Raw genomic sequence first — 27,143 nt, 5'->3', positions numbered from 1 at the left:
ATATTTCTTCTTCTTGTTGTTCTTCCTCTGCACAGCTAAGCTGGAAGTGGCATTTGCAGCTCGCAATAGTGCAGAGTTATCTCAAAGAAAGGGGCCACGGTGTTTCTGTATCTCTATTATGTTGGTGCGGCTTCGGAACTTTTAAATATCTTGATATATCTCGAGAACTACGCTTCTGATCAAAAAATATCATAGAACATAAATTGTAGGAAACATAATTCTCTACAAAAAAGGTCTCTTAACATTTTGCCATAGCTCGCTTCGTTTCCGAGATATTTGCAGATATATCTCAAGGGAAGGGGCCTGACGGACATATTTCGAGATATTTCTTCTTCTTGTTGTTCTTCTTCTGCACAGCTAAGCTGGAAGTGGCATTTACAGCTCGCAATAGTGCAGAGTTATCTCAAAGAAAGGGGCCACGGTGTTTCTGTATCTCTATTATGTTGGTGCGGCTTCGGAACTTTTAAATATCTTGATATATCTCGAGAACTACGCATCTGATCAAAAAATATCATAGAACATAAAAAGTAGCAAACTTAATTCTCTACAAAAAAGGTCTCTTAACATTTTGCCATAGCTCGCTTCGTTTCCGAGATATTTGCAGATTTATCTCAAGGGAAGGGGCCTGACGGACATATTTCGAGATATTTCTTCTTCTTGTTGTTCTTCTTCTGCACAGCTAAGCTGGGAGTGGCATTTGCGGCTCGCACTAGTGCAGGGTTATCTCAAAGAAAGGGGCCACGGTGTTTCTGTATCCCTATTATGTTGGTGCGGCTTCGAAACTTTTAAATATCTCGATGTATCTCGAAAACTACGCTTCTGATCAAAAAGTATCATAGAACATAAATTGTAGGAAACATAATTCTCTACAAAAAAGGTCTCTTAACATTTTGCCATAGCTCGCTTCGTTTCCGAGATATTTGCTGATATATCTCAAGGGAAGGGGCCTGACGGACATATTTCGAGATATTTCTTCTTCTTGTTGTTCTTCTTCTGCACAGCTAAGCTGGAAGTGGCATTTCCAGCTCGCAATAGTGCAGAGTTATCTCAAAGAAAGGGGCCACGGTGTTTCTGTATCTCTATTATGTTGGTGCGGCTTCGGAACTTTTAAATATCTTGATATATCTCGAGAACTACGCATCTGATCAAAATATATCATAGAACATAAAAAGTAGGAAACTTAATTCTCTACAAAAAAGGTCTCTTAACATTTTGCTATAGCTCGCTTCGTTTCCGAGATATTTGCAGATTTATCTCAAGGGAAGGGGCCTGACGGACATATTTCGAGATATTTCTTCTTCTTGTTGTTCTTCTTCTGCACAGCTACGCTGGGAGTGGCATTTGCGGCTCGCACTAGTGCAGAGTTATCTCAAAGAAAGGGGCCACGGTGTTTCTGTATCCCTATTATGTTGGTGCGGCTTCGGAACTTTTAAATATCTCGATATATCTCGAAAACTACGCTTCTGATCAAAAAATATCATAGAACATAAATTGTAGGAAACATAATTCTCTATAAAAAACGTCTCTTAACATTTTGTCATTGCTCGCTTCGTTTCCGAGATATTTGCAGATTCAGCTCAAGGGAAGGGGCCTGACGGACATATTTCGAGATATTTCTTCTTCTTGTTGTTCTTCCTCTGCACAGCTAAGCTGGAAGTGGCATTTGCAGCTCGCAATAGTGCAGAGTTATCTCAAAGAAAGGGGCCACGGTGTTTCTGTATCTCTATTATGTTGGTGCGGCTTCGGAACTTTTAAATATCTCGATATATCTCGAAAACTACGCTTCTGATCAAAAAATATCATAGAACATAAATTGTAGGAAACAGAATTCTCTACAAAAAAGGTCTCTTAACATTTTGCCATAGCTCGCTTCGTTTCCGAGATATTTGCAGATATATCTCAAGGGAAGGGGCCTGACGGACATATTTCGAGATATTTCTTCGTCTTGTTGTTCTTCTTCTGCACAGCTAAGCTGGAAGTGGCATTTGCGGCTCGCACTAGTGCAGAGTTATCTCAAAGAAAGGGGCCACGGTGTTTCTGTATCTCTATTATGTTGGTGCGGCTTCGGAACTTTTAAATATCTCGATGTATCTCGAAAACTACGCTGCTGATCAAAAAATATCATAGAACATAAATTGTAGGAAACATAATTCTCTACAAAAAAGGTCTCTTAACATTTTGCCATAGCTCGCTTCGTTTCCGAGATATTTGCTGATATATCTCAAGGGAAGGGGCCTGACGGACATATTTCGAGATATTTCTTCTTCTTGTTGTTCTTCTTCTGCACAGCTAAGCTGGAAGTGGCATTTCCAGCTCGCAATAGTGCAGAGTTATCTCAAAGAAAGGGGCCACGGTGTTTCTGTATCTCTATTATGTTGGTGCGGCTTCGGAACTTTTAAATATCTTGATATATCTCGAGAACTACGCATCTGATCAAAAAATATCATAGAACATAAAAAGTAGGAAACTTAATTCTCTACAAAAAAGGTCTCTTAACATTTTGCCATAGCTCGCTTCGTTTCCGAGATATTTGCAGATTTATCTCAAGGGAAGGGGCCTAACGGACATATTTCGAGATATTTATTCTTCTTGTTGTTCTTCTTCTGCACAGCTAAGCTGGAAGTGGCATTTCTGGCTCGCACTAGTGCAGAGTTATCTCAAAGAAAGGGGTCACGGTGTTTATGTATCTCTATTATGTTGGTGCGGTTTCGGAACTTTTAAATATCTTGATATATCTCGAGAACTACGCATCTGATCAAAAAATATCATAGAACGTAAAAGGTAGGAAACTTAATTCTCTACAAATAAGGTCTCTTAACATTTTGCCATAGCTCGCTTCGTTTCCGAGATATTTGCAGATTTATCTCAAGGGAAGGGGCCTAACGGACATATTTCGAGATATTTTTGCTTCTTGTTGTTCTTCTTCTGCACAGCTAAACTGGAAGTGGCATTTCCAGCTCGCAATAGTGCAGAGTTATCTCAAAGAGAGGGGCCACGGTGTTTCTGTATCTCTATTATGGTGGTGCGGCTTCGGAACTTTTAAATATCTTGATATATCTCGAGAACTACGCATCAGATCAAAAAATATCATAGAACATAAAAAGTAGGAAACTTAATTCTCTACAAAAAAGGTCTCTTAACATTTTGCCATAGCTCTCTTCGTTTCCGAGATATTTGCAGATTTATCTCAAGGGAAGGGGCCTGACGGACATATTTCGAGATATTTCTTCTTCTTGATGTTCTTCTTCTGCACAGCTAAGCTGGAAGTGGCATTTGCAGCTCGCAATAGTGCAGAGTTATCTCAAAGAAAGGGGCCACGGTGTTTCTGTATCTCTATTATGTTGGTGCGGCTTCGGAACTTTTAAATATCTTGATATATCTCGAGAACTACGCATCTGATCGAAAAATATCATAGAACATAAAAAGTAGGAAACTTAATTCTCTACAAAAAAGGTCTCTTAACATTTTGCCATAGCTCTCTTCGTTTCCGAGATATTTGCAGATTTATCTCAAGGGAAGGGGCCTGACGGACATATTTCGAGATATTTCTTCTTCTTGATGTTCTTCTTCCGCACAGCTAAGCTGGAAGTGGCATTTGCAGCTCGCAATAGTGCAGAGTTATCTCAAAGAAAGGGGCCACGGTGTTTCTGTATCTCTATTATGTTGGTGCGGCTTCGGAACTTTTAAATATCTCGATGTATCTCGAAAACTACGCTGCTGATCAAAAAATATCATAGAACATAAATTGTAGGAAACATAATTCTCTACAAAAAAGGTCTCTTAACATTTTGCCATAGCTCGCTTCGTTTCCGAGATATTTGCTGATATATCTCAAGGGAAGGGGCCTGACGGACATATTTCGAGATATTTCTTCTTCTTGTTGTTCTTCTTCTGCACAGCTAAGCTGGAAGTGGCATTTCCAGCTCGCAATAGTGCAGAGTTATCTCAAAGAAAGGGGCCACGGTGTTTCTGTATCTCTATTATGTTGGTGCGGCTTCGGAACTTTTAAATATCTTGATATATCTCGAGAACTACGCATCTGATCAAAAAATATCATAGAACATAAAAAGTAGGAAACTTAATTCTCTACAAAAAAGGTCTCTTAACATTTTGCCATAGCTCGCTTCGTTTCCGAGATATTTGCAGATTTATCTCAAGGGAAGGGGCCTAACGGACATATTTCGAGATATTTATTCTTCTTGTTGTTCTTCTTCTGCACAGCTAAGCTGGAAGTGGCATTTCTGGCTCGCACTAGTGCAGAGTTATCTCAAAGAAAGGGGTCACGGTGTTTATGTATCTCTATTATGTTGGTGCGGTTTCGGAACTTTTAAATATCTTGATATATCTCGAGAACTACGCATCTGATCAAAAAATATCATAGAACGTAAAAGGTAGGAAACTTAATTCTCTACAAATAAGGTCTCTTAACATTTTGCCATAGCTCGCTTCGTTTCCGAGATATTTGCAGATTTATCTCAAGGGAAGGGGCCTAACGGACATATTTCGAGATATTTTTGCTTCTTGTTGTTCTTCTTCTGCACAGCTAAACTGGAAGTGGCATTTCCAGCTCGCAATAGTGCAGAGTTATCTCAAAGAGAGGGGCCACGGTGTTTCTGTATCTCTATTATGGTGGTGCGGCTTCGGAACTTTTAAATATCTTGATATATCTCGAGAACTACGCATCAGATCAAAAAATATCATAGAACATAAAAAGTAGGAAACTTAACTCTCTACAAAAAAGGTCTCTTAACATTTTGCCATAGCTCTCTTCGTTTCCGAGATATTTGCAGATTTATCTCAAGGGAAGGGGCCTGACGGACATATTTCGAGATATTTCTTCTTCTTGATGTTCTTCTTCTGCACAGCTAAGCTGGAAGTGGCATTTGCAGCTCGCAATAGTGCAGAGTTATCTCAAAGAAAGGGGCCACGGTGTTTCTGTATCTCTATTATGTTGGTGCGGCTTCGGAACTTTTAAATATCTTGATATATCTCGAGAACTACGCATCTGATCGAAAAATATCATAGAACATAAAAAGTAGGAAACTTAATTCTCTACAAAAAAGGTCTCTTAACATTTTGCCATAGCTCTCTTCGTTTCCGAGATATTTGCAGATTTATCTCAAGGGAAGGGGCCTGACGGACATATTTCGAGATATTTCTTCTTCTTGATGTTCTTCTTCCGCACAGCTAAGCTGGAAGTGGCATTTGCAGCTCGCAATAGTGCAGAGTTATCTCAAAGAAAGGGGCCACGGTGTTTCTGTATCTCTATTATGTTGGTGCGGCTTCGGAACTTTTAAATATCTTGATATATCTCGAGAACTACGCATCTGATCCAAAAATATCATAGAACATAAAAAGTAGGAAACTTAATTCTCTACAAAAAAGGTCTCTTAACATTTTGCCATAGCTCTCTTCGTTTCCGAGATATTTGCAGATTTATTTCAAGGGAAGGGGCCTGACGCACATATTTCGAGATATTTCTTCTTCTTGATGTTCTTCTTCTGCACAGCTAAGCTGGAAGTGGCATTTGCAGCTCGCAATAGTGCAGAATTATCTCAAAGAAAGGGGCCACGGTGTTTCTGTATCTCTATTATGTTGGTGCGGCTTCGGAACTTTTAAATATCTTGATATATCTCCAGAACTACGCATGTGATCGAAAAATATCATAGAACATAAAAAGTAGGAAACTTAATTCTCTACAAAAAAGGTATCTTAACATTTTGCCATAGCTCGCTTCGTTTCCGAGATATTTGCAGATTTATCTCAAGGGAAGGGGCCTAACGGACATATTTCGAGATATTTCTTCTTCTTGTTGTTTTTCTTCTGCACAGCTAAGCTGGAAGTGGCATTTGCGGCTCGCACTAGTGCAGAGTTATCTCAAAGAAAGGGGTCACGGTGTTTATGTATCTCTATTATGTTGGTGCGGTTTCGGAACTTTTAAATATCTTGATATATCTCGAGAACTACGCATCTGATCAAAAAATATCATAGAACGTAAAAGATAGGAAACTTAATTCTCTACAAAAAAGGTCTCTTAAGATTTTGCCATAGCTCGCTTCGTTTCCGAGATATTTGCAGATTTATCTCAAGGGAAGGGCCCTAACGGACATATTTCGAGATATTTCTTCTTCTTGTTGTTCTTCTTCTGCACAGCTAAACTGGAAGTGGCATTTCCAGCTCGCAATAGTGCAGAGTTATCTCAAAGAAAGGGGCCACGGTGTTTCTGTATCTCTATTATGTTGGTGCGGCTTCGGAACTTTTAAATATCTTGATATATCTCGAGAACTACGCATCTGATCAAAAAATATCATAGAACGTAAAAGGTAGGAAACTTAATTCTCTACAAAAAAGGTCTCTTAAGATTTTGCCATAGCTCGCTTCGTTTCCGAGATATTTGCAGATTTATCTCAAGGGAAGGGGCCTAACGGACATATTTCGAGATATTTCTTCTTCTTGTTGTTCTTCTTCTGCACAGCTAAACTGGAAGTGGCATTTCCAGCTCGCAATAGTGCAGAGTTATCTCAAAGAAAGGGGCCACGGTGTTTCTGTATCTCTATTATGTTGGTGCGGCTTCGGAACTTTTAAATATCTTGATATATCTCGAGAACTACGCATCTGATCGAAAAATATCATAGAACATAAAAAGTAGGAAACTTAATTCTCTACAAAAAAGGTCTCTTAACATTTTGCCATAGCTCTCTTCGTTTCCGAGATATTTGCAGATTTATCTCAAGGGAAGGGGCCTGACGGACATATTTCGAGATATTTCTTCTTCTTGATGTTCTTCTTCTGCACAGCTAAGCTGGAAGTGGCATTTGCAGCTCGCAATAGTGCAGAGTTATCTCAAAGAAAGGGGCCACGGTGTTTCTGTATCTCTATTATGTTGGTGCGGCTTCGGAACTTTTAAATATCTTGATATATCTCGAGAACTACGCATCTGATCGAAAAATATCATAGAACATAAAAAGTAGGAAACTTAATTCTCCACAAAAAAGGTCTCTTAACATTTTGCCATAGCTCTCTTCGTTTCCGAGATATTTGCAGATTTATCTCAAGGGAAGGGGCCTAACGGACATATTTCGAGATATTTCTTCTTCTTGTTGTTCTTCTTCTGCACAGCTAAGCTGGAAGTGGCATTTGCGGCTCGCACTAGTGCAGAGTTATCTCAAAGAAAGGGGTCACGGTGTTTATGTATCTCTATTATGTTGGTGCGGTTTCGGAACTTTTAAATATCTTGATATATCTCGAGAACTACGCATCTGATCAAAAAATATCATAGAACGTAAAAGGTAGGAAACTTAATTCTCTACAAAAAAGGTCTCTTAAGATTTTGCCATACCTGGCTTCGTTTCCGAGATATTTGCAGATTTATCTCAAGGGAAGGGGCCTAACGGACATATTTCGAGATATTTCTTCTTCTTGTTGTTCTTCTTCTGCACAGCTAAACTGGAAGTGGCATTTCCAGCTCGCAATAGTGCAGAGTTATCTCAAAGAAAGGGGCCACGGTGTTTCTGTATCTCTATTATGTTGGTGCGGCTTCGGAACTTTTAAATATCTTGATATATCTCGAGAACTACGCATCTGATCGAAAAATATCATAGAACATAAAAAGTAGGAAACTTAATTCTCTACAAGAAAGGTCTCTTAACATTTTGCCATAGCTCGCTTCGTTTCCGAGATATTTGCAGATTTATCTCAAGGGAAGTGGCCTAACGGACATATTTCGAGATATTTTTGCTTCTTGTTGTTCTTCTTCTGCACAGCTAAGCTGGAAGTGGCATTTCTGGCTCGCACTAGTGCAGAGTTATCTCAAAGAAAGGGGTCACGGTGTTTATGTATCTCTATTATGTTGGTGCGGTTTCGGAACTTTTAAATATCTTGATATATCTCGAGAACTACGCATCTGATCGAAAAATATCATAGAACATAAAAAGTAGGAAACTTAATTCTCTACAAGAAAGGTCTCTTAACATTTTGCCATAGCTCGCTTCGTTTCCGAGATATTTGCAGATTTATCTCAAGGGAAGGGGCCTAACGGACATATTTCGAGATATTTCTTCTTCTTGTTGTTCTTCTTCTGCACAGCTAAACTGGAAGTGGCATTTCCAGCTCGCAATAGTGCAGAGTTATCTCAAAGAAAGGGGCCACGGTGTTTCTGTATCTCTATTATGTTGGTGCGGCTTCGGAACTTTTAAATATCTTGATATATCTCGAGAACTACGCATCTGATCGAAAAATATCATAGAACATAAAAAGTAGGAAACTTAATTCTCTACAAGAAAGGTCTCTTAACATTTTGCCATAGCTCGCTTCGTTTCCGAGATATTTGCAGATTTATCTCAAGGGAAGGGGCCTAACGGACATATTTCGAGATATTTCTTCTTCTTGTTGTTCTTCTTCTGCACAGCTAAGCTGGAAGTGGCATTTCTGGCTCGCACTAGTGCAGAGTTATCTCAAAGAAAGGGGTCACGGTGTTTATGTATCTCTATTATGTTGGTGCGGTTTCGGAACTTTTAAATATCTTGATATATCTCGAGAACTACGCATCTGATCAAAAAATATCATAGAACGTAAAAGGTAGGAAACTTAATTCTCTACAAATAAGGTCTCTTAACATTTTGCCATAGCTCGCTTCGTTTCCGAGATATTTGCAGATTTATCTCAAGGGAAGGGGCCTAACGGACATATTTCGAGATATTTTTGCTTCTTGTTGTACTTCTTCTGCACAGCTAAACTGGAAGTGGCATTTCCAGCTCGCAATAGTGCAGAGTTATCTCAAAGAGAGGGGCCACGGTGTTTCTGTATCTCCATTATGGTGGTGCGGCTTCGGAACTTTTAAATATCTTGATATATCTCGAGAACTACGCATCAGATCAAAAAATATCATAGAACATAAAAAGTAGGAAACTTAATTCTCTACAAAAAAGGTCTCTTAACATTTTGCCATAGCTCTCTTCGTTTCCGAGATATTTGCAGATTTATCTCAAGGGAAGGGGCCTGACGGACATATTTCGAGATATTTCTTCTTCTTGTTGTTCTTCCTCTGCACAGCTAAGCTGGAAGTGGCATTTGCAGCTCGCAATAGTGCAGAGTTATCTCAAAGAAAGGGGCCACGGTGTTTCTGTATCTCTATTATGTTGGTGCGGCTTCGGAACTTTTAAATATCTCGATGTATCTCGAAAACTACGCTGCTGATCAAAAAATATCATAGAACATAAATTGTAGGAAACATAATTCTCTACAAAAAAGGTCTCTTAACATTTTGCCATAGCTCGCTTCGTTTCCGAGATATTTGCTGATATATCTCAAGGGAAGGGGCCTGACGGACATATTTCGAGATATTTCTTCTTCTTGTTGTTCTTCTTCTGCACAGCTAAGCTGGAAGTGGCATTTCCAGCTCGCAATAGTGCAGAGTTATCTCAAAGAAAGGGGCCACGGTGTTTCTGTATCTCTATTATGTTGGTGCGGCTTCGGAACTTTTAAATATCTTGATATATCTCGAGAACTACGCATCTGATCAAAAAATATCATAGAACATAAAAAGTAGGAAACTTAATTCTCTACAAAAAAGGTCTCTTAACATTTTGCCATAGCTCGCTTCGTTTCCGAGATATTTGCAGATTTATCTCAAGGGAAGGGGCCTAACGGACATATTTCGAGATATTTATTCTTCTTGTTGTTCTTCTTCTGCACAGCTAAGCTGGAAGTGGCATTTCTGGCTCGCACTAGTGCAGAGTTATCTCAAAGAAAGGGGTCACGGTGTTTATGTATCTCTATTATGTTGGTGCGGTTTCGGAACTTTTAAATATCTTGATATATCTCGAGAACTACGCATCTGATCAAAAAATATCATAGAACGTAAAAGGTAGGAAACTTAATTCTCTACAAATAAGGTCTCTTAACATTTTGCCATAGCTCGCTTCGTTTCCGAGATATTTGCAGATTTATCTCAAGGGAAGGGGCCTAACGGACATATTTCGAGATATTTTTGCTTCTTGTTGTTCTTCTTCTGCACAGCTAAACTGGAAGTGGCATTTCCAGCTCGCAATAGTGCAGAGTTATCTCAAAGAGAGGGGCCACGGTGTTTCTGTATCTCTATTATGGTGGTGCGGCTTCGGAACTTTTAAATATCTTGATATATCTCGAGAACTACGCATCAGATCAAAAAATATCATAGAACATAAAAAGTAGGAAACTTAATTCTCTACAAAAAAGGTCTCTTAACATTTTGCCATAGCTCTCTTCGTTTCCGAGATATTTGCAGATTTATCTCAAGGGAAGGGGCCTGACGGACATATTTCGAGATATTTCTTCTTCTTGATGTTCTTCTTCTGCACAGCTAAGCTGGAAGTGGCATTTGCAGCTCGCAATAGTGCAGAGTTATCTCAAAGAAAGGGGCCACGGTGTTTCTGTATCTCTATTATGTTGGTGCGGCTTCGGAACTTTTAAATATCTTGATATATCTCGAGAACTACGCATCTGATCGAAAAATATCATAGAACATAAAAAGTAGGAAACTTAATTCTCTACAAAAAAGGTCTCTTAACATTTTGCCATAGCTCTCTTCGTTTCCGAGATATTTGCAGATTTATCTCAAGGGAAGGGGCCTGACGGACATATTTCGAGATATTTCTTCTTCTTGATGTTCTTCTTCCGCACAGCTAAGCTGGAAGTGGCATTTGCAGCTCGCAATAGTGCAGAGTTATCTCAAAGAAAGGGGCCACGGTGTTTCTGTATCTCTATTATGTTGGTGCGGCTTCGGAACTTTTAAATATCTTGATATATCTCGAGAACTACGCATCTGATCGAAAAATATCATAGAACATAAAAAGTAGGAAACTTAATTCTCTACAAAAAAGGTCTCTTAACATTTTGCCATAGCTCTCTTCGTTTCCGAGATATTTGCAGATTTATTTCAAGGGAAGGGGCCTGACGGACATATTTCGAGATATTTCTTCTTCTTGATGTTCTTCTTCTGCACAGCTAAGCTGGAAGTGGCATTTGCAGCTCGCAATAGTGCAGAATTATCTCAAAGAAAGGGGCCACGGTGTTTCTGTATCTCTATTATGTTGGTGCGGCTTCGGAACTTTTAAATATCTTGATATATCTCCAGAACTACGCATCTGATCGAAAAATATCATAGAACATAAAAAGTAGGAAACTTAATTCTCTACAAAAAAGGTATCTTAACATTTTGCCATAGCTCGCTTCGTTTCCGAGATATTTGCAGATTTATCTCAAGGGAAGGGGCCTAACGGACATATTTCGAGATATTTCTTCTTCTTGTTGTTCTTCTTCTGCACAGCTAAGCTGGAAGTGGCATTTGCGGCTCGCACTAGTGCAGAGTTATCTCAAAGAAAGGGGTCACGGTGTTTATGTATCTCTATTATGTTGGTGCGGTTTCGGAACTTTTAAATATCTTGATATATCTCGAGAACTACGCATCTGATCAAGAAATATCATAGAACGTAAAAGATAGGAAACTTAATTCTCTACAAAAAAGGTCTCTTAAGATTTTGCCATAGCTCGCTTCGTTTCCGAGATATTTGCAGATTTATCTCAAGGGAAGGGCCCTAACGGACATATTTCGAGATATTTCTTCTTCTTGTTGTTCTTCTTCTGCACAGCTAAACTGGAAGTGGCATTTCCAGCTCGCAATAGTGCAGAGTTATCTCAAAGAAAGGGGCCACGGTGTTTCTGTATCTCTATTATGTTGGTGCGGCTTCGGAACTTTTAAATATCTTGATATATCTCGAGAACTACGCATCTGATCGAAAAATATCATAGAACATAAAAAGTAGGAAACTTAATTCTCTACAAGAAAGGTCTCTTAACATTTTGCCATAGCTCGCTTCGTTTCCGAGATATTTGCAGATTTATCTCAAGGGAAGGGGCCTAACGGACATATTTCGAGATATTTCTTCTTCTTGTTGTTCTTCTTCTGCACAGCTAAGCTGGAAGTGGCATTTCTGGCTCGCACTAGTGCAGAGTTATCTCAAAGAAAGGGGTCACGGTGTTTATGTATCTCTATTATGTTGGTGCGGTTTCGGAACTTTTAAATATCTTGATATATCTCGAGAACTACGCATCTGATCAAAAAATATCATAGAACGTAAAAGGTAGGAAACTTAATTCTCTACAAATAAGGTCTCTTAACATTTTGCCATAGCTCGCTTCGTTTCCGAGATATTTGCAGATTTATCTCAAGGGAAGGGGCCTAACGGACATATTTCGAGATATTTTTGCTTCTTGTTGTACTTCTTCTGCACAGCTAAACTGGAAGTGGCATTTCCAGCTCGCAATAGTGCAGAGTTATCTCAAAGAGAGGGGCCACGGTGTTTCTGTATCTCCATTATGGTGGTGCGGCTTCGGAACTTTTAAATATCTTGATATATCTCGAGAACTACGCATCAGATCAAAAAATATCATAGAACATAAAAAGTAGGAAACTTAATTCTCTACAAAAAAGGTCTCTTAACATTTTGCCATAGCTCTCTTCGTTTCCGAGATATTTGCAGATTTATCTCAAGGGAAGGGGCCTGACGGACATATTTCGAGATATTTCTTCTTCTTGATGTTCTTCTTCTGCACAGCTAAGCTGGAAGTGGCATTTGCAGCTCGCAATAGTGCAGAGTTATCTCAAAGAAAGGGGCCACGGTGTTTCTGTATCTCTATTATGTTGGTGCGGCTTCGGAACTTTTAAATATCTTGATATATCTCGAGAACTACGCATCTGATCAAAAAATATCATAGAACATAAAAAGTAGGAAACTTAATTCTCTACAAAAAAGGTCTCTTAACATTTTGCTATAGCTCGCTTCGTTTCCGAGATATTTGCAGATTTATCTCAAGGGAAGGGGCCTGACGGACATATTTCGAGATATTTCTTCTTCTTGTTGTTCTTCTTCTGCACAGCTACGCTGGGAGTGGCATTTGCGGCTCGCACTAGTGCAGAGTTATCTCAAAGAAAGGGGCCACGGTGTTTCTGTATCCCTATTATGTTGGTGCGGCTTCGGAACTTTTAAATATCTCGATATATCTCGAAAACTACGCTTCTGCTCAAAAAATATCATAGAGCATAAATTGTAGGAAACATAATTCTCTATAAAAAACGTCTCTTAACATTTTGTCATTGCTCGCTTCGTTTCCGAGATATTTGCAGATTCAGCTCAAAGGAACTGACCTGACGGACATATATCGAGATATTTCTTCTTCTTGTTGTTCTTCCTCTGCACAGCTAAGCTGGAAGTGGCATTTGCAGCTCGCAATAGTGCAGAGTTATCTCAAAGAAAGGGGCCACGGTGTTTCTGTATCTCTATTATGTTGGTGCGGCTTCGGAACTTTTAAATATCTCGATATATCTCGAAAACTACGCTTCTGATCAAAAAATATCATAGAACATAAATTGTAGGAAACAGAATTCTCTACAAAAAAGGTCTCTTAACATTTTGCCATAGCTCGCTTCGTTTCCGAGATATTTGCAGATATATCTCAAGGGAAGGGGCCTGACGGACATATTTCGAGATATTTCTTCGTCTTGTTGTTCTTCTTCTGCACAGCTAAGCTGGAAGTGGCATTTGCGGCTCGCACTAGTGCAGAGTTATCTCAAAGAAAGGGGCCACGGTGTTTCTGTATCTCTATTATGTTGGTGCGGCTTCGGAACTTTTAAATATCTGGATGTATCTCGAAAACTACGCTTCTGATCAAAAAATATCATAGAACATAAATTGTAGGAAACATAATTCTCTACAAAAAAGGTCTCTTAACATTTTGCCATAGCTCGCTTCGTTTCCGAGATATTTGCTGATATATCTCAAGGGAAGGGGCCTGACGGACATATTTCGAGATATTTCTTCTTCTTGTTGTTCTACTTCTGCACAGCTAAGCTGGAAGTGGCATTTCCAGCTCGCAATAGTGCAGAGTTATCTCAAAGAAAGGGGCCACGGTGTTTCTGTATCTCTATTATGTTGGTGCGGCTTCGGAACTTTTAAATATCTTGATATATCTCGAGAACTACGCATCTGATCAAAAAATATCATAGAACATAAAAAGTAGGAAACTTAATTCTCTACAAAAAAGGTCTCTTAACATTTTGCCATAGCTCGCTTCGTTTCCGAGATATTTGCAGATTTATCTCAAGGGAAGGGGCCTAACGGACATATTTCGAGATATTTCTTCTTCTTGTTGTTCTTCTTCTGCACAGCTAAGCTAGAAGTGGCATTTCTGGCTCGCACTAGTGCAGAGTTATCTCAAAGAAAGGGGTCACGGTGTTTATGTATCTCTATTATGTTGGTGCGGTTTCGGAACTTTTAAATATCTTGATATATCTCGAGAACTACGCATCTGATCAAAAAATATCATAGAACGTAAAAGGTAGGAAACTTAATTCTCTACAAATAAGGTCTCTTAACATTTTGCCATAGCTCGCTTCGTTTCCGAGATATTTGCAGATTTATCTCAAGGGAAGGGGCCTAACGGACATATTTCGAGATATTTTTGCTTCTTGTTGTTCTTCTTCTGCACAGCTAAACTGGAAGTGGCATTTCCAGCTCGCAATAGTGCAGAGTTATCTCAAAGAGAGGGGCCACGGTGTTTCTGTATCTCTATTATGGTGGTGCGGCTTCGGAACTTTTAAATATCTTGATATATCTCGAGAACTACGCATCAGATCAAAAAATATCATAGAACATAAAAAGTAGGAAACTTAATTCTCTACAAAAAAGGTCTCTTAACATTTTGCCATAGCTCTCTTCGTTTCCGAGATATTTGCAGATTTATCTCAAGGGAAGGGGCCTGACGGACATATTTCGAGATATTTCTTCTTCTTGATGTTCTTCTTCTGCACAGCTAAGCTGGAAGTGGCATTTGCAGCTCGCAATAGTGCAGAGTTATCTCAAAGAAAGGGGCCACGGTGTTTCTGTATCTCTATTATGTTGGTGCGGCTTCGGAACTTTTAAATATCTTGATATATCTCGAGAACTACGCATCTGATCGAAGAATATCATAGAACATAAAAAGTAGGAAACTTAATTCTCTACAAAAAAGGTCTCTTAACATTTTGCCATAGCTCTCTTCGTTTCCGAGATATTTGCAGATTTATCTCAAGGGAAGGGGCCTGACGGACATATTTCGAGATATTTCTTCTTCTTGATGTTCTTCTTCCGCACAGCTAAGCTGGAAGTGGCATTTGCAGCTCGCAATAGTGCAGAGTTATCTCAAAGAAAGGGGCCCCGGTGTTTCTGTATCTCTATTATGTTGGTGCGGCTTCGGAACTTTTAAATATCTTGATATATCTCGAGAACTACGCATCTGATCGAAAAATATCATAGAACATAAAAAGTAGGAAACTTAATTCTCTACAAAAAAGGTCTCTTAACATTTTGCCATAGCTCTCTTCGTTTCCGAGATATTTGCAGATCTATCTCAAGGGAAGGGGCCTGACGGACATATTTCGAGATATTTCTTCTTCTTGATGTTCTTCTTCTGCACAGCTAAGCTGGAAGTGGCATTTGCAGCTCGCAATAGTGCAGAGTTATCTCAAAGAAAGGGGCCACGGTGTTTCTGTATCTCTATTATGGTGGTGCGGCTTCGGAACTTTTAAATATCTTGATATATCTCCAGAACTACGCATCTGATCGAAAAATATCATAGAACATAAAAAGTAGGAAACTTAATTCTCTACAAAAAAGGTATCTTAACATTTTGCCATAGCTCGCTTCGTTTCCGAGATATTTGCAGATTTATCTCAAGGGAAGGGGCCTGACGGACATATTTCGAGATATTTCTTCTTCTTGTTGTTCTTCTTCTGCACAGCTAAGCTGGAAGTGGCATTTGCGGCTCGCACTAGTGCACAGTTATCTCAAAGAAAGGGGCCACGGTGTTTCTGTATCTTTATTATGTTGGTGCGGTTTCGGAACTTTTAAATATCTCGATATATCTCGAAAACAACGCTTCTGATCAAAAAATATCATAGAACATAAATTGTAGGAAACATAATTCTCTACAAAAAACGTCTCATAACATTTTGCCATAGCTCGCTTCGTTTCCGAGATATTTGCAGATTCAGCTCAAAGGAACTGGCCAGACGGACATAATTCGAGATATTTCTTCTTCTTGTTGTTCTCCTTCTGCACAGCTAAGCTGGAAGTGGCATTTGCAGCTCGTAATAGTGCAGAGTTATCTCAAAGAAAGGGGCCACGGTGTTTCTGTATCTCTATTATGTTGGTGCGGCTTCGGAACTTTTAAATATCTCGATATATCTCGAAAACTACGCTTCTGATCAAAAAATATCAGAGAACGTAAATTGTAGGAAAGATAATTCTGTACAAAAAAGGTCTCTTAACATTTTGCCATAGCTCGCTTCGTTTCCGAGATATTTGCAGATTTATCTCAAGGGAGGGGTCCTGACGGACATATTTCGAGATATTTCTTCTTCTTGTTGTTCTTCTTCTGCACAGCTAAACTGGAAGTGGCATTTCCAGCTCGCAATCGTGCAGAGTTATCTCAAAGAAAGGGGCCACGGTGTTTCTGTATCTCTATTATGTTGGTGCGGCTTCGGAACTTTTAAATATCTTGATATATCTCGAGAACTACGCCTCTGATCGAAAAATATCATAGAACATAAAAAGTAGGAAACTTAATTCTCTACAAAAAAGGTCTCTTAACATTTTGCCATAGCTCGCTTCGTTTCCGAGATATTTGCAGATTTATCTCGAGGGAAGGGGCCTGACGGACATATTTCGAGATATTTCTTCTTCTTGTTGTTCTTCTTCTGCACAGCTAAGCTGGAAGTGGCATTTGCAGGTCGCAATAGTGCAGTGTTATCTCAAAGAAAGGGGCCACGGTGTTTCTGTATCTCTATTATGTTGGTGCGGCTTCGGAACTTTTAAATATCTCGATATATCTCGAAAACTACGCTTCTGATCAAAAAATATCAGAGAACGTAAAAGGTAGGAAACTTAATTCTCTACAAAAAAGGTCTCTTAAGATTTTGCCATACCTGGCTTCGTTTCCGAGATATTTGCAGATTTATCTCAAGGGAAGGGGCCTAACGGACATATTTCGAGATATTTCTTCTTCTTGTTGTTCTTCTTCTGCACAGCTAAACTGGAAGTGGCATTTCCAGCTCGCAATAGTGCAGAGTTATCTCAAAGAAAGGGGCCACGGTGTTTCTGTATCTCTATTATGTTGGTGCGGCTACGGAACTTTTAAATATCTTGATATATCTCGAGAACTACGCATCTGATCGAAAAATATCATAGAACATAAAAAGTAGGAAACTTAATTCTCTACAAGAAAGGTCTCTTAACATTTTGCCATAGCTCGCTTCGTTTCCGAGATATTTGCAGATTTATCTCAAGGGAAGGGGCCTAACGGACATATTTCGAGATATTTTTGCTTCTTGTTGTTCTTCTTCTGCACAGCTAAACTGGAAGTGGCATTTCCAGCTCGCAATAGTGCAGAGTTATCTCAAAGAAAGGGGCCACGGTGTTTCTGTATCCCTATTATGTTGGTGCGGCTTCGGAACTTTTAAATATCTTGATATATCTCGAGAACTACGCGTCTGATCAAAAAATATCGTAGAACATAAAAAGTAGGAAACTTAATTCTCTACAAAAACGGTCTCTTAGCATTTTGCCATAGCTCGCTTCGTTTCCGAGATATTTGCAGATTCAGCTCAAAGGAACTGGCCAGACGGACATATTTCGAGATATTTCTTCTTCTTGTTGTTCTTCCTCTGCACAGCTAAGCTGGAAGTGGCATTTGCAGCTCGCAGTAGGGCAGAGTTATCTCAAAGAAAGGGGCCACGGTGTTTCTGTATCTCTATTATGTTGGTGCGGCTTCGGAACTTTTAAATATCTTGATATATCTCGAGAACTACGCATCTGATCAAAAAATATCATAGAACATAAAAAGTAGGAAACTTAATTCTCTACAAAAAAGGTCTCTTAACATTTTGCCATAGCTCTCTTCGTTTCCGAGATATTTGCAGATTTATCTGAAGGGAAGGGGCCTAACGGACATATTTCGAGATATTTCTTCTTCTTGTTGTTCTTCTTCTGCACAGCTAAACTGGAAGTGGCATTTCCAGCTCGCAATAGTGCAGAGTTATCTCAAAGAAAGGGGCCACGGTGTTTCTGTATCTCTATTATGTTGGTGCGGCTTCGGAACTTTTAAATATCTTGATATATCTCGAGAACTACGCATCTGATCAAAAAATATCATAGAACATAAAAAGTAGGAAACTTAATTCTCTACAAAAAAGGTCTCTTAACATTTTGCCATAGCTCGCTTCGTTTCCGAGATATTTGCAGATTTATCTCAAGGGAAGGGGCCTAACGGACATATTTCGAGATATTTCTTCTTCTTGTTGTTCTTCTTCTGCACAGCTAAGCTGGAAGTGGCATTTGCAGCTCGCAATAGTGCAGAGATATCTCAAAGAAAGGGGCCACGGTGTTTCTGTATCTCTATTATGTTGGTGCGGCTTCGGAACTTTTAAATATCTTGATATATCTCGAGAACTACGGGTCTGATCAAAAAATATCATAGAACATAAAAAGTAGGAAACATAATTCTCTACAAAAAAGGTCTCTTAACATTTTGCCATAGCTCGCTTCGTTTCCGAGATATTTGCAGATTTATCTCAAGGGAAGGGGCCTGACGGACATATTTCGAGATATTTCTTCTTCTTGTTGTTCTTCTTCTGCACAGCTAAGCTGGAAGTGGCATTTGCGGCTCGCACTAGTGCAGAGTTATCTCAAAGAAAGGGGCCACGGTGTTTCTGTATCTCTATTATGTTGGTGCGGCTTCGGAACTTTTAAATATCTTGATATATCTCGAGAACTACGCATCTGATCAAAAAATATCATAGAACATGAAAAGTAGGAAACTTAATTCTCTACAAAAAAGGTCTCTTAACATTTTGCCATAGCTCTCTTCGTTTCCGAGATATTTGCAGATTTATCTCAAGGGAAGGGGCCTGACGGACATATTTCGAGATATTTCTTCTTCTTGTTGTTCTCCTTCTGCACAGCTAAGCTGGAAGTGGCATTTGCAGCTCGTAATAGTGCAGAGTTATCTCAAAGAAAGGGGCCACGGTGTTTCTGTATCTCTATTATGTTGGTGCGGCTTCGGAACTTTTAAATATCTCGATATATCTCGAAAACTACGCTTCTGATCAAAAAATATCAGAGAACGTAAATTGTAGGAAAGATAATTCTGTACAAAAAAGGTCTCTTAACATTTTGCCATAGCTCGCTTCGTTTCCGAGATATTTGCAGATTTATCTCAAGGGAGGGGTCCTGACGGACATATTTCGAGATATTTCTTCTTCTTGTTGTTCTTCTTCTGCACAGCTAAACTGGAAGTGGCATTTCCAGCTCGCAATCGTGCAGAGTTATCTCAAAGAAAGGGGCCACGGTGTTTCTGTATCTCTATTATGTTGGTGCGGCTTCGGAACTTTTAAATATCTTGATATATCTCGAGAACTACGCCTCTGATCGAAAAATATCATAGAACATAAAAAGTAGGAAACTTAATTCTCTACAAAAAAGGTCTCTTAACATTTTGCCATAGCTCGCTTCGTTTCCGAGATATTTGCAGATTTATCTCAAGGGAAGGGGCCTGACGGACATATTTCGAGATATTTCTTCTTCTTGTTGTTCTTCTTCTGCACAGCTAAGCTGGAAGTGGCATTTGCAGGTCGCAATAGTGCAGAGTTATCTCAAAGAAAGGGGCCACGGTGTTTCTGTATCTCTATTATGTTGGTGCGGCTTCGGAACTTTTAAATATCTCGATATATCTCGAAAACTACGCTTCTGATCAAAAAATATCAGAGAACGTAAAAGGTAGGAAACTTAATTCTCTACAAAAAAGGTCTCTTAAGATTTTGCCATACCTGGCTTCGTTTCCGAGATATTTGCAGATTTATCTCAAGGGAAGGGGCCTAACGGACATATTTCGAGATATTTCTTCTTCTTGTTGTTCTTCTTCTGCACAGCTAAACTGGAAGTGGCATTTCCAGCTCGCAATAGTGCAGAGTTATCTCAAAGAAAGGGGCCACGGTGTTTCTGTATCTCTATTATGTTGGTGCGGCTTCGGAACTTTTAAATATCTTGATATATCTCGAGAACTACGCATCTGATCGAAAAATATCATAGAACATAAAAAGTAGGAAACTTAATTCTCTACAAGAAAGGTCTCTTAACATTTTGCCATAGCTCGCTTCGTTTCCGAGATATTTGCAGATTTATCTCAAGGGAAGGGGCCTAACGGACATATTTCGAGATATTTTTGCTTCTTGTTGTTCTTCTTCTGCACAGCTAAACTGGAAGTGGCATTTCCAGCTCGCAATAGTGCAGAGTTATCTCAAAGAAAGGGGCCACGGTGTTTCTGTATCCCTATTATGTTGGTGCGGCTTCGGAACTTTTAAATATCTTGATATATCTCGAGAACTACGCGTCTGATCAAAAAATATCGTAGAACATAAAAAGTAGGAAACTTAATTCTCTACAAAAACGGTCTCTTAACATTTTGCCATAGCTCGCTTCGTTTCCGAGATATTTGCAGATTTATCTCAAGGGAAGGGGCCTGACGGACATATTTCGAGATATTTCTTCTTCTTGTTGTTCTTCTTCTGCACAGCTAAGCTGGAAGTGGCATTTGCGGCTCGCACTAGTGCACAATTATCTCAAAGAAAGGGGCCACGGTGTTTCTGTATCTTTATTATGTTGGTGCGGTTTCGGAACTTTTAAATATCTCGATATATCTCGAAAACAACGCTTCTGATCAAAAAATATCATAGAACATAAATTGTAGGAAACATAATTCTCTACAAAAAACGTCTCATAACATTTTGCCATAGCTCGCTTCGTTTCCGAGATATTTGCAGATTCAGCTCAAAGGAACTGGCCAGACGGACATATTTCGAGATATTTCTTCTTCTTGTTGTTCTTCCTCTGCACAGCTAAGCTGGAAGTGGCATTTGCAGCTCGCAGTAGGGCAGAGTTATCTCAAAGAAAGGGGCCACGGTGTTTCTGTATCTCTATTATGTTGGTGCGGCTTCGGAACTTTTAAATATCTTGATATATCTCGAGAACTACGCATCTGATCAAAAAATATCATAGAACATAAAAAGTAGGAAACTTAATTCTCTACAAAAAAGGTCTCTTAACATTTTGCCATAGCTCTCTTCGTTTCCGAGATATTTGCAGATTTATCTGAAGGGAAGGGGCCTAACGGACATATTTCGAGATATTTCTTCTTCTTGTTGTTCTTCTTCTGCACAGCTAAACTGGAAGTGGCATTTCCAGCTCGCAATAGTGCAGAGTTATCTCAAAGAAAGGGGCCACGGTGTTTCTGTATCTCTATTATGTTGGTGCGGCTTCGGAACTTTTAAATATCTTGATATAACTCGAGAACTACGCATCTGATCAAAAAATATCATAGAACATAAAAAGTAGGAAACTTAATTCTCTACAAAAAAGGTCTCTTAACATTTTGCCATAGCTCGCTTCGTTTCCGAGATATTTGCAGATTTGTCTCAAGGGAAGGGGCCTAACGGACATATTTCGAGATATTTCTTCTTCTTGTTGTTCTTCTTCTGCACAGCTAAGCTGGAAGTGGCATTTGCAGCTCGCAATAGTGCAGAGATATCTCAAAGAAAGGGGCCACGGTGTTTCTGTATCTCTATTATGTTGGTGCGGTTTCGGAACTTTTAAATATCTTGATATATCTCGAGAAATACGCATCTGATCAAAAAATATCATAGAACGTAAAAAGTAGGAAACTTAATTCTCTACAAATAAGGTCTCTTAACATTTTGCCATAGCTCGCTTCGTTTCCGAGATATTTGCAGATTTATGTCAAGGGAAGGGGCCTGACGGACATATTTCGAGATATTTCTTCTTCTTGTTGTTCTTCTTCTGCACAGCTAAGCTGGAAGTGGCATTTGCAGCTCGCAATAGTGCAGAGATATCTCAAAGAAAGGGGCCACGGTGTTTCTGTATCTCTATTATGTTGGTGCGGCTTCGGAACTTTTAAATATCTTGATATATCTCGAGAACTACGGGTCTGATCAAAAAATATCATAGAACATAAAAAGTAGGAAACATAATTCTCTACAAAAAAGGTCTCTTAACATTTTGCCATAGCTCGCTTCGTTTCCGAGATATTTGCAGATTTATCTCAAGGGAAGGGGCCTGACGGACATATTTCGAGATATTTCTTCTTCTTGTTGTTCTTCTTCTGCACAGCTAAGCTGGAAGTGGCATTTGCGGCTCGCACTAGTGCAGAGTTATCTCAAAGAAAGGGGCCACGGTGTTTCTGTATCTCTATTATGTTGGTGCGGCTTCGGAACTTTTAAATATCTTGATATATCTCGAGAACTACGCATCTGATCAAAAAATATCATAGAACATGAAAAGTAGGAAACTTAATTCTCTACAAAAAAGGTCTCTTAACATTTTGCCATAGCTCTCTTCGTTTCCGAGATATTTGCAGATTTATCTCAAGGGAAGGGGCCTGACGGACATATTTCGAGATATTTCTTCTTCTTGTTGTTCTCCTTCTGCACAGCTAAGCTGGAAGTGGCATTTGCAGCTCGTAATAGTGCAGAGTTATCTCAAAGAAAGGGGCCACGGTGTTTCTGTATCTCTATTATGTTGGTGCGGCTTCGGAACTTTTAAATATCTCGATATATCTCGAAAACTACGCTTCTGATCAAAAAATATCAGAGAACGTAAATTGTAGGAAAGATAATTCTGTACAAAAAAGGTCTCTTAACATTTTGCCATAGCTCGCTTCGTTTCCGAGATATTTGCAGATTTATCTCAAGGGAGGGGTCCTGACGGACATATTTCGAGATATTTCTTCTTCTTGTTGTTCTTCTTCTGCACAGCTAAACTGGAAGTGGCATTTCCAGCTCGCAATCGTGCAGAGTTATCTCAAAGAAAGGGGCCACGGTGTTTCTGTATCTCTATTATGTTGGTGCGGCTTCGGAACTTTTAAATATCTTGATATATCTCGAGAACTACGCCTCTGATCGAAAAATATCATAGAACATAAAAAGTAGGAAACTTAATTCTCTACAAAAAAGGTCTCTTCACATTTTGCCATAGCTCGCTTCGTTTCCGAGATATTTGCAGATTTATCTCAAGGGAAGGGGCCTGACGGACATATTTCGAGATATTTCTTCTTCTTGTTGTTCTTCTTCTGCACAGCTAAGCTGGAAGTGGCATTTGCAGGTCGCAATAGTGCAGAGTTACCTCAAAGAAAGGGGCCACGGTGTTTCTGTATCTCTATTATGTTGGTGCCGCTTCGGAACTTTTAAATATCTGGATATATCTCGAGAACTACGCATCTGATCAAAAAATATCATAGAACATAAAAAGTAGGAAACTTAATTCTCTACAAAAAAGGTCTCTTAACATTTTGCCATAGCTCGCTTCGTTTCCGAGATATTTGCAGATTTATCTCAAGGGAAGGGGTCTGACGGACATATTTCGAGATATTTCTTCTTCTTGTTGTTCTTCTTCTGCACAGCTAAGCTGGAAGTGGCATTTGCAGCTCGCAGTAGTGCAGAGTTATCTCAAAGAAAGGGGCCACGGTGTTTCTGTATCTCTATTATGTTGGTGCGGCTTCGGAACTTTTAAATATCTTGATATATCTCGAGAACTACGCATCTGATCAAAAAATATCATAGAACATAAAAAGTAGGAAACTTAATTCTCTACAAAAAAGGTCTCTTAACATTTTGCCATAGCTCGCTTCGTTTCCGAGATATTTGCAGATTTATCTCAAGGGAAGGGTCCTGATGGACATATTTCGAGATATTTCTTCTTCTTGTTGTTCTTCCTCTGCACAGCTAAGCTGGAAGTGGCATTTGCAGCTCGCAGTAGGGCAGAGTTATCTCAAAGAAAGGGGCCACGGTGTTTCTGTATCTCTATTATGTTGGTGCGGCTTCGGAACTTTTAAATATCTTGATATATCTCGAGAACTACGCATCTGATCAAAAAATATCATAGAATATAAAAAGTAGGAAACTTAATTCTCTACAAAAAAGGTCTCTTAACATTTTGCCATAGCTCTCTTCGTTTCCGAGATATTTGCAGATTTATCTGAAGGGAAGGGGCCTAACGGACATATTTCGAGATATTTCTTCTTCTTGTTGTTCTTCTTCTGCACAGCTAAACTGGAAGTGGCATTTCCAGCTCGCAATAGTGCAGAGTTATCTCAAAGAAAGGGGCCACGGTGTTTCTGTATCTCTATTATGTTGGTGCGGCTTCGGAACTTTTAAATATCTTGATATAACTCGAGAACTACGCATCTGATCAAAAAATATCATAGAACATAAAAAGTAGGAAACTTAATTCTCTACAAAAAAGGTCTCTTAACATTTTGCCATAGCTCGCTTCGTTTCCGAGATATTTGCAGATTTGTCTCAAGGGAAGGGGCCTAACGGACATATTTCGAGATATTTCTTCTTCTTGTTGTTCTTCTTCTGCACAGCTAAGCTGGAAGTGGCATTTGCAGCTCGCAATAGTGCAGAGATATCTCAAAGAAAGGGGCCACGGTGTTTCTGTATCTCTATTATGTTGGTGCGGTTTCGGAACTTTTAAATATCTTGATATATCTCGAGAACTACGCATCTGATCAAAAAATATCATAGAACGTAAAAAGTAGGAAACTTAATTCTCTACAAATAAGGTCTCTTAACATTTTGCCATAGCTCGCTTCGTTTCCGAGATATTTGCAGATTTATGTCAAGGGAAGGGGCCTGACGGACATATTTCGAGATATTTCTTCTTCTTGTTGTTCTTCTTCTGCACAGCTAAGCTGGAAGTGGCATTTGCAGCTCGCAATAGTGCAGAGATATCTCAAAGAAAGGGGCCACGGTGTTTCTGTATCTCTATTATGTTGGTGCGGCTTCGGAACTTTTAAATATCTTGATATATCTCGAGAACTACGCATCTGATCAAAAAATATCATAGAACATAAAAAGTAGGAAACTTAATTCTCTACAAAAAAGGTCTCTTAACATTTTGCCATAGCTCGCTTCGTTTCCGAGATATTTGCAGATTTATCTCAAGGGAAGGGTCCTGATGGACATATTTCGAGATATTTCTTCTTCTTGTTGTTCTTCTTCTGCACAGCTAAACTGGAAGTGGCATTTCCAGCTCGCAATCGTGCAGAGTTATCTCAAAGAAAGGGGCCACGGTGTTTCTGTATCTCTATTATGTTGGTGCGGCTTCGGAACTTTTAAATATCTTGATATATCTCGAGAACTACGCCTCTGATCGAAAAATATCATAGAACATAAAAAGTAGGAAACTTAATTCTCTACAAAAAAGGTCTCTTAACATTTTGCCATAGCTCGCTTCGTTTCCGAGATATTTGCAGATTTATCTCAAGGGAAGGGGCCTGACGGACATATTTCGAGATATTTCTTCTTCTTGTTGTTCATCTTCTGCACAGCTAAGCTGGAAGTGGCATTTGCAGGTCGCAATAGTGCAGACTTATCTCAAAGAAAGGGGCCACGGTGTTTCTGTATCTCTATTATGTTGGTGCGGCTTCGGAACTTTTAAATATCTCGATATATCTCGAAAACTACGCTTCTGATCAAAAAATATCAGAGAACGTAAATTGTAGGAAAGATAATTCTGTACAAAAAAGGTCTCTTAACATTTTGCCATAGCTCGCTTCGTTTCCGAGATATTTGCAGATTTATCTCAAGGGAAGGGGCCTGACGGACATATTTCGAGATATTTCTTCTTCTTGTTGTTCTTCTTCTGCACAGCTAAGCTGGAAGTGGCATTTGCAGTTCGCAATAGTGCAGAGTTATCTCAAAGAAAGGGGCCACGGTGTTTCTGTATCTCTATTATGTTGGTGCGGCTTCGGAACTTTTAAATATCTTGATATATCTCGAGAACTACGCATCTGATCAAAAAATATCGTAGAACATAAAAAGTAGGAAACTTAATTCTCTACAAATAAGGTCTCTTAACATTTTGCCATAGCTCGCTTGGTTTCCGAGATATTTGCAGATTGATCTCAAGGGAAGGGGCCTGACGGACATATTTCGAGATATTTCTTCTTCTTGTTGTTCTTCTTCTGCACAGCTAAGCTGGAAGTGGCATTTGCAGCTCGCAATAGTGCAGAGTTACCTCAAAGAAAGGGGCCACGGTGTTTCTGTATCTCTATTATGTTGGTGCCGCTTCGGAACTTTTAAATATCTGGATATATCTCGAGAACTACGCATCTGATCAAAAAATATCATAGAACATAAAAAGTAGGAAACTTAATTCTCTACAAAAAAGGTCTCTTAACATTTTGCCATAGCTCGCTTCGTTTCCGAGATATTTGCAGATTTATCTCAAGGGAAGGGGTCTGACGGACATATTTCGAGATATTTCTTCTTCTTGTTGTTCTTCTTCTGCACAGCTAAGCTGGAAGTGGCATTTGCAGCTCGCAGTAGTGCAGAGTTATCTCAAAGAAAGGGGCCACGGTGTTTCTGTATCTCTATTATGTTGGTGCGGCTTCGGAACTTTTAAATATCTTGATATATCTCGAGAACTACGCATCTGATCAAAAAATATCATAGAACATAAAAAGTAGGAAACTTAATTCTCTACAAAAAAGGTTTCTTAACATTTTGCCATAGCTCGCTTCGTTTCCGAGATATTTGCAGATTTATCTCAAGGGAAGGGTCCTGATGGACATATTTCGAGATATTTCTTCTTCTTGTTGTTCTTCTTCTGCACAGCTAAACTGGAAGTGGCATTTCCAGCTCGCAATCGTGCAGAGTTATCTCAAAGAAAGGGGCCACGGTGTTTCTGTATCTCTATTATGTTGGTGCGGCTTCGGAACTTTTAAATATCTTGATATATCTCGAGAACTACGCCTCTGATCGAAAAATATCATAGAACATAAAAAGTAGGAAACTTAATTCTCTACAAAAAAGGTCTCTTAACATTTTGCCATAGCTCGCTTCGTTTCCGAGATATTTGCAGATTTATCTCAAGGGAAGGGGCCTGACGGACATATTTCGAGATATTTCTTCTTCTTGTTGTTCATCTTCTGCACAGCTAAGCTGGAAGTGGCATTTGCAGGTCGCAATAGTGCAGACTTATCTCAAAGAAAGGGGC

This window comes from Osmia lignaria, chromosome 8 (genome assembly GCF_051020975.1).
Source record: "Osmia lignaria lignaria isolate PbOS001 chromosome 8, iyOsmLign1, whole genome shotgun sequence".
NCBI classification, from domain to species: domain Eukaryota; kingdom Metazoa; phylum Arthropoda; class Insecta; order Hymenoptera; family Megachilidae; genus Osmia; species Osmia lignaria.
This window is presented reverse-complemented; position numbering follows the sequence as displayed.